Source organism: Coffea arabica, chromosome 2c (genome assembly GCF_036785885.1).
Source record: "Coffea arabica cultivar ET-39 chromosome 2c, Coffea Arabica ET-39 HiFi, whole genome shotgun sequence".
NCBI classification, from domain to species: domain Eukaryota; kingdom Viridiplantae; phylum Streptophyta; class Magnoliopsida; order Gentianales; family Rubiaceae; genus Coffea; species Coffea arabica.
Genome location: NC_092312.1, coordinates 73,528,051 through 73,536,402, shown reverse-complemented (window position 1 = coordinate 73,536,402; position 8,352 = coordinate 73,528,051). Strand labels below are relative to the sequence as shown.

The following is an 8,352-nucleotide window of genomic DNA, read 5'->3' as shown; positions in this document are numbered from 1 at the left end:
TCAATCATTGCACATGTCCCTCAATATTCCCTTATCATTTGCGAATCAGATCACCTCACAAACTCCAAGGAAGAAGTAGAGAACAGCAAAGAACTTAGAAGTATACCAAGTTGGTAATTAAGTTGGTTAAATTCATTATGCTAGCCATGTGTGAAAAAGGAAAGACGAGCATCGCTATCATCCAAGAACCAACCACCTCAGTAATTTTATACCTCTGCCTCTTTTCTTCTTTCCCTCAAGCACAATGAATTGGATTAGAGTATATTGGGGGCCATGTGTTGGAGGAATCAATTGCAGTCAAACATCAGCCATTTCTGTTATTAGTTATAGGCTTGGAGTAAAACTCACACCCAGATTCTCCATGTGCTTAACTATGGATGCATCCTCTCTTTCTAGCAGCAACTTGATTCTCCACCCTCTATATAAACATACATATGTACCAAGGAGAAAGCATATCCTACAAGTAAATATTCTCTGAATATAGATAGTATCTTCATCAAATTCCTTTCATCTTTGGCATTTGTCTGCATTCATCTTAACGCTGATGGCTGAGGTACGTTGGATGAATACCAGATATGAGAGGCTAACTAGCAGTGGTGAAAATATGGCAAGGCCTCGACGATGCTGTTTCAAGAAATTGAATGGGAGGTTCAAAGGGCTCAGACTATCGCGATCCAGAAAGCTGAATTGGAAGCCATTCTCTCTTGTTGTATTGCCAAGAAGAATTGCTGCCATCTATGCTGCTACTGTGAAAAGGATGAAGATGGATGATTTATGCCCTGCAATTATATTCTCTTGCCAATGGGGACTTCCAGTTCTTTCCCATTCCAGTGCTTTTCATTGCAGGAGGAGTGCTTTTTATTCGGATAGGGCACTAGCCTGCTATCAATGACCATTTCTGCAAGACTGTAACAAATAAATTTTGAGCATCATATTCTTTATCATCTCGATTCTGTGTTTATATATCATCCAATTCTTGCAAAATCACTAGATTATAGACAGAGATCTGAGCAGTAGTATATTCCAATCGTCCAAAGCATGCAGAGTTGCACATCATCATCCACTTATAGTGATAATTTACAAAAAGTCCACATGATCACTAGTAGCTTTTGCTTTTGTTCTGTTCTTATGTAACCAAGAACTCTACTCCAGTCTCCCACATAAACATGGAGATAGAAAGGCTCTTCACTTAAATGTTAATTATGCTACTGCGCTTCATTATATGCGGTGCTCTCATCTCAGAATGCTGTGATGCTACACAAATGTGGAAAAATTACTGGATAAAACGTGCTGCAAAATTGACTCTTCACAAACAAGTTACTTGTTTTCTTAATTAATGAATTCATCGAACTCTTATGCAACTTGCCCATTTGCAGAATCATTTCCAAAACAATTTCGTCAACTTGGTTCAATGATATTTTTGTTTTAAATAAACTAATATTTTCTGTATGGCCAGGTGTTCATAACTTTCTGTACGATTGCATGGACAGATAAACTTAATGTACTTAGCCTCAGCTTGGCCACAATTAGTAGAAGCTACAGTAGAAGTAGGCCATGGTCACCTGCTGGCAACAATTTATCATGTACCAACCCCATGACAAATTAATGCATGTATGTACTAAGTCACTGACCCCCTTCATTAAGTTGCAAATATTGTGTGACTTGATTGGACACAGAGAAACGTTAACATACCCTGGTATGATTTCTAATTAATGGGGTGCAGATTATGGACCATCACCACCAACTTTAGCCGATGGGGGGCATTATATGATCTTTAAGGTTAAGGACTCTGTCATCTCCCCATTTATTTCTGAGGTTGTTTCTTGTTTTGGATCATACTATTTTCAGGGTAGTAGTTATTCTTTGGGCCTAGCGAAATCAGCTTTAGGAGAAAGCTATATGCTTGAGGCTAATCTGGTGTACATTGCCAAACAAAAAATTCTTGGAAATCAAGAGTTGATGATTGACGCAGTTTTTGATGATCAAATGTGGGTTTTAAGATTTTAGGCTGAGAAGGTGTTTGCTTCGTATTCTGGAATCGAATCAGTATTAGAATCATAAAGCTCATTATGAATATGGATTTTCCTTCCTTTAAATGGGTTCTCCCATGTTTCTATAGATAAATATAGTAAGGCCTCTGATGTGCTCTTTGATGGATTAGAGCTTTAAGTAAATCTTTGTTGCCATACAACAAGCATACGTAATTATGAAACGGTAGCGCTGCAACGTGCTTGAGCGTGAAAAGAAAAGGTTGAGCACCTGGATTTATGATTTACTTTCCTTAGCTGCTAATGATTTTCCTTTAAAAAAAAAATAGTGGGCGGGCCTCGAGAAGATAAGGAACATATTCATGAATTATTCAGGAAGCACAATACGAAAACATGGCCACACAGATATTGTGACTACCCATTTGTTTATAAATTTGTTCATTATGATTGTGTTTATCACTGATATTTAATATACTCGTACATAATTTGAGTGAGATGCTAGTGTATATACTGTCGGTATATAGAAAATTAATTCTTTATTAAAATGGACTTTAAGCTCATATGTGAACAGGTATCTCTAGTTTTTTTTTTTTGGTTGATATATATATATATATATATATATATACACACACACACACACATGTGTGTGTGTGTGTGTGTAGATTTTATTTGGAGAGGCTGGTTATCTCTGAGAGAGGATACTATAAGTGATCGAAATTGTGTGCCTTTACTAAAATCCATTTGGGACAGGAGTATAAAATTGGAAAATTTTAGCAAATTAAAATTTGGATCTATCAATAATGTCAGAGTATATTTGGTCCATAAAAAGAAAAAGAAAAAGAAAAAGAGTATATATATAAATAGAATGCCAAATTGTTTACCCCATGTCCATCCCATTTGCCACCTAATATTTGCCTATTGAAATTATACTTTTTTTTTTTTTTTGGGAAAATATTGAAATTGTACTGGAGCAAAATCTCCAGGTAGGCTAGTATATCATCTCTTCTCAACTTGCAGCCACACAGAAGTACAACATGAAAACAAGAATTGAATATATTAGGTAAGTCGCCATCACTGAATTTAATCAGCTTCTGGATTCTTTTGCACTATTGTCAATCCTTAAAGGTTTTGCTCCACAAAACATATCAATATATAAGACATGTCCAGCTGAACAAGAAACACAAAAATCCTAACTAAGGTCCCATTCAGTAATACAACCAGAGGAATCAGTGTTGTACAACAAAGCTAAATAAACAATTCGAATGTGAACAAGAACATGATCATATCTCTAAATTTGAGATGCTGCTTCTTGCAACTTGTCAACAATTAGGAAAACGACTCTGCCAGCAGCCATTGAGACAATATGGAGTTCACAGAAGGAGTGACAAAGGAATTTACATATCAGCAGTTGAAAAAGAAAAAAGATGCTGAAGAAGCACTCAAAAGATTCACCTGCTTCAGGTCTTGATGCTGCTGCTGAAATCTAATTAACATGGTCTTATTAGCATCGAGGGAGTCCATGCAATCCTCCTCTGCAGGCCAATCCAGTCATAAATATCACATAAGATTCTTTAAGGCTAAAATGTGGCTGGAAAAGTCGTCCCATTTTCACCTTGAGATGAATCTTTTTGCCCTTTTTGCTCACGCATGATGAATTATGCTTGGTTGTGAGTATTCCACCATTTTCCTGATCAATAGTTTCTGGCTCTTCTTCTATGATGGTCGCAAGCTTCATCTTGAGTATTTCCTCAATGTCCATCCTCGATTCAGCCTTCAAACTCTTCTTTCTTGTACCAGGCACCAGTACCCACCACAACATTTTCCTTGATGCTGATCTCCTCATTGATTTTGCTTAGTCTTGATCAACTGTAGTTTGTCACCCTCCAATGCAATCGTAGGCCTTGATGGATATCTACCTCCTTCTTCTCTTCTTTTCCTACTTAACACCAAATTTGATGATGGCCCCTTAATTAAATATATACGGTACTAGTCCTAGAAGGGACTTTATGGGTTCATTTAATCATGAGAAAGAGGGAGTAACCAGGAAGGTGGCAGGGTTTTAGTTTTTACATTGTTTGAATAGGTACCTGAAAGAGGTGGCCATGTCTGGGGATTAGGGACAAGGGACTGGTTTAAAAGCTGCATGCTTTACATCTTTACAACTTGGAAAGATCATGATAAGTTTTCTTGTTTATCTCTTCCTTTATTTTTTCCCTCAAATTAAGAAGGGATTACCTAACAACCAAACCTCTATCTAATGTAATCCAGACAGCATCATCAGTGGATAATATAATATAAACTTGTTTTGTGAAGCTAAAGATACTTTTAATGAGCATTCATTGGGTTGATTCTCCACTAGTTCCAACCGTTCTTGGTGGAATATATTGATCAGACAAGAGGAAGAAAAAAGAAGTACATTCCTACCAAACAAATATATATATGTGGGGATGACTTCTTCCCTTGTCAAGGCAGAATTGAAAAGATGAAAAGTCTGAAAGAAATGCTGGGCAATGCTAGCTTTTAATTGACATATATAAACAAAGAGTTCATAACAGGACGTACATATTTTCCAAGTGTGTGATTGATTTTAGTCACCTTAGATGTGTAAATTTCACTGCCATTCCCCAACATTAGATGTTGAGTAAAGCCAGTTATGAATCTTATGATCTCAACAATACAGAATATTCAAAAAGAAGTACATTCCTACCAAACAAATATATATATGTGGGGATGACTTCTTCCCTTGTCAAGGCAGAATTGAAAAGATGAAAAGTCTGAAAGAAATGCTGGGCAATGCTAGCTTTTAATTGACATATATAAACAAAGAGTTCATAACAGGACGTACATATTTTCCAAGTGTGTGATTGATTTTAGTCACCTTAGATGTGTAAATTTCACTGCCATTCCCCAACATTAGATGTTGAGTAAAGCCAGTTATGAATCTTATGATCTCAACAATACAGAATATTCAAGTGACCTCAACCATCATTATTCTATTACAACAGCAGTTTCTGAAATCTTGAATTCAGTTGGCCCCCCTTTTGTGTACTAATTTTTAAATTCAATGTACCAGGCACCATTTCTCGTTCTTTTGTTCTGTGGCAAGAATTTAGTGGACATCCTCTAAGAGGTTTTTGTTTTTCTGAAGGGTCGTTTACTGTAACTGCCCTAGGGCACTTCCAGTCTCCCATCATTGATTCTTTTCCTGCCAATTTAATAACCTACACTTAAAAATACAGAGGTTGATTCTATGCTCAATAACCAGTGCTTTTTCTTTTTCACAAGATCCATAACTGACCCACAATGATGGAAGCAATTAAAATTTAGGATAAAATACAAAAAAGCGTCCTGTGATTAAGTTAATCTAAGGAAAAGTTTCTGATGGTTTCAAAATTGTATATTTCGACTCCTCATGGTTTGAACTAATTTGAAACAGCAACGGAAATCGTCAAAACCAGAGCTGTAAACGAACCGAAACGAACCGAGTATCTCATGTTTGAGCTCTGTTCGTTAAGCGATTCGAACTCCGTTCGTGTTCGTTCGTTAACTTTCGAACTCTAAATCTGTGTTCGTGTTCGGCTCGTTAAGTAAAATTCGTGTTCGTGTTCGTGTTCGGCTCGTTTAACATAAACGAGCCGTTCGCGAACACGCTCGAAAAGTTCGAATCTAGATTATTCTAAACCTTAAATATGCCACACAAATCATTAATCATCCTAAAAAATAATTAAAATACTAAATGACTAAATTCCATTATTCAATAACTGCATAACCAACATTAACATAAAAACAACAAATAAAACAAAGTAATTTGTCCTTCAAATATAAAAATTCAACCATAGGACAAGTACAAATTTTCGGCAGCAGCCAATGGGGAAGGAAAACAAAAGTAAGGTTGGAAAGGGAAGGGGAAAGTTTTAGAATTTCTTATGAGTAACCCTAAAATTTGTCAAATGACAATTATATCCTTGTTCGCGAACGCTCGTTAAAATTCGCGAACATGTTCGTGTTCGCTCGATTATTAAACGAACACAAAAATTCGTTCGTGTTCGTTCGTTTAAGGCTTTCGAACGAGCCTTTAACGAACACGAACGAGCCGAAACGAATCGAACTAACAAACAGCTCGGTTCGTTTAACAGTTCTAATCAAAACTAATGATGCGGATAAAATGACACAATTACCCTAATATATATAAGCAATAAAAGATCTTTTAACAACTATCATATTAAGCAAACTTACTAAAAAACTCCCAATGGTTACATGTTACTTTTATTTATTTATTTTGTGCATAGGAATAAGTTAAGTTGTATTTGAAAGTTTTTATTTATTTATTTTATGTATAAAAATAAGGCGAGTTTTATTTGAAAATTTTTATTTATTTATTTTATGTATCGAAATAAGGTGAGTTGTATTTGAGAGTTTTGGGTTGTTTTTGAAAATTTTATGAGTTCTAAGAGGTTTAATAGATATATTAGCTAAAAATTTAAATTAAAAAATAATTTTTCATATCAAGCAACCTCAAACTTGTTAATTTAAATGATTTTTGTTGATTTTTCACATTAGTTCAAACCACGAGGCATTGGTTTGTATGATTTGATATCATAAGGGACTTTCTCTGTAGGTTTCCTTAACCACATGGGACTTTTTTATATTATAACTCTAAGGGTATAATAGATGTATCAACTGAAAATTTGTTTGTTTCCGGTACAAATACTCGCAAAAGAAGAGTGTGTATTTTTAACCCGTTAATTCAAACGATTTCCGTTACTTTTTTAAATTAGTTCAAATCATGAGATACTTGAGTGTATGTTTTGAAACCATAGGGGGGTTTTCTATATGTTCGTTTAACCTCAAGAGGTTTTTCTATATTTTACCCTAAAATTTATTACGTTACAAGTAATCCAAAAATAGCGAGATAAATAACACATAATTCAAACTCAAATTGAATGAAGTTTGAATCCAAAGCATCTAATTCTTATCACCTCCCTTTACCATGTGTTGCTAAGGTCCTAAGGCTGCTTCAGAAATATTATAAACATTTTGCTATGACAAATATGGAGTTTAAACCGTAATAAGATCATTGATACAGGTCAAAGGTTTTTGAATAACTTCAAGCCTCAGAAGTTACATGAATGATCAAACTCTGTGCAAGTATACTTTAGGAATTAAACTTTATTCTTATTAATGATATGCATGATATTCTTGGACTAGAATATTTTGTAACTAATTGGTTCGACACATTGCGAAGAAATGTTGAGGAACTGTTGAATAATACGTTGAAAACAACAATAGTATGTAAATCCCATAATTCATTTTGTACAGCAATATTCAACTATTTGTTAATCCAAAATGCGCACAGTTACAATTTTGTTGCTTTTGCTGACATTAGTTGCAGAATTGGTTCACTGGCCTTGATTAGGTTAAGTTACAATTTGATCTCTTATCGTTTAGCGTTTTTTCACATAATCCCTTGTGATTTTAAAATTTATACTTAACTTCTCATAGTTTAGACTAAAGTGTTAAAGTGACGGAGTTTATATTTCATAACGGAATTAATTAAAATATCAAAAGTACTCTTATGTGAAGTTGAAAATTATTTATTAATCATAGGGGGGTTATGCATATATCTTGAAAATCATAAGAGGACCATATGGTAAATACTAAACCATAAGGGGTTATGTGGTAAAATCTAAAATCATAAGGGGTTGAAGTGTCATGCATATTATGTTTATATATTTTGATCACTTCAGCCATTTTAGTTTTTAAACAAGGGTAATGTAGACATTTCCATGAGCTCTGTTATAGAGAATCATTTTCGTCAGTTTGACACTTTAATCCAAATCATAAAGGGTTGAAGTATCATGCATGTTATATTTATATATTTTGATCACTTCAGCCATGAGTTCTGTTACAGATATTCATTTTCGTCATTTTAACACTTTAGTTCAAACCATAGGCAGTTTATGTATAATTTTAAAACTATAGGGAGTTATATGAAAAATTGCTAAAGTATGGGGGAGTAAAGTGTATTGTACCCTAAATTTTACTGACCAACAATAGATTGAAACTTGTGTCTTAATCTCGCAACTCATAATATATACACACACACACATACTTGTACAAGTACAAAAATTTCTAGGTGTCTAACAGTGGAAGTTCTAATTGCATTTCATATGGTCATAATCGGATGACATGAGATACACAACAGGATCTTTCTTCTTTTTTTTCTTTTTTCTTTTTTTTTGTGGGGAGGGAATGTTTTATGCTACTTTATTTTGTTTTTAATTGTTGAGGATACAATTTTTTTATATAAAGAAATTTGGATGAGTTCAATTTCAATTATTATTATGGATTTGGACATATACCT

At 34.4% G+C, this 8,352-nt stretch overlaps 1 long non-coding RNA gene across 1 annotated transcript; it reads right to left on the bottom strand.

Moving 5' to 3' along the window:
* Positions 1-3,016: 3,016 nt before the first annotated feature.
* Positions 3,017-4,084, bottom strand: LOC113723739 (uncharacterized). Its single transcript, XR_003457128.2, has 2 exons — positions 3,601-4,084; positions 3,017-3,520 (listed from the first exon to the last, which is right to left on the bottom strand). It is a non-coding gene; the product is annotated as an uncharacterized lncRNA (long non-coding RNA).
* Between the last annotated feature and the right edge of the window lie 4,268 nt (positions 4,085-8,352).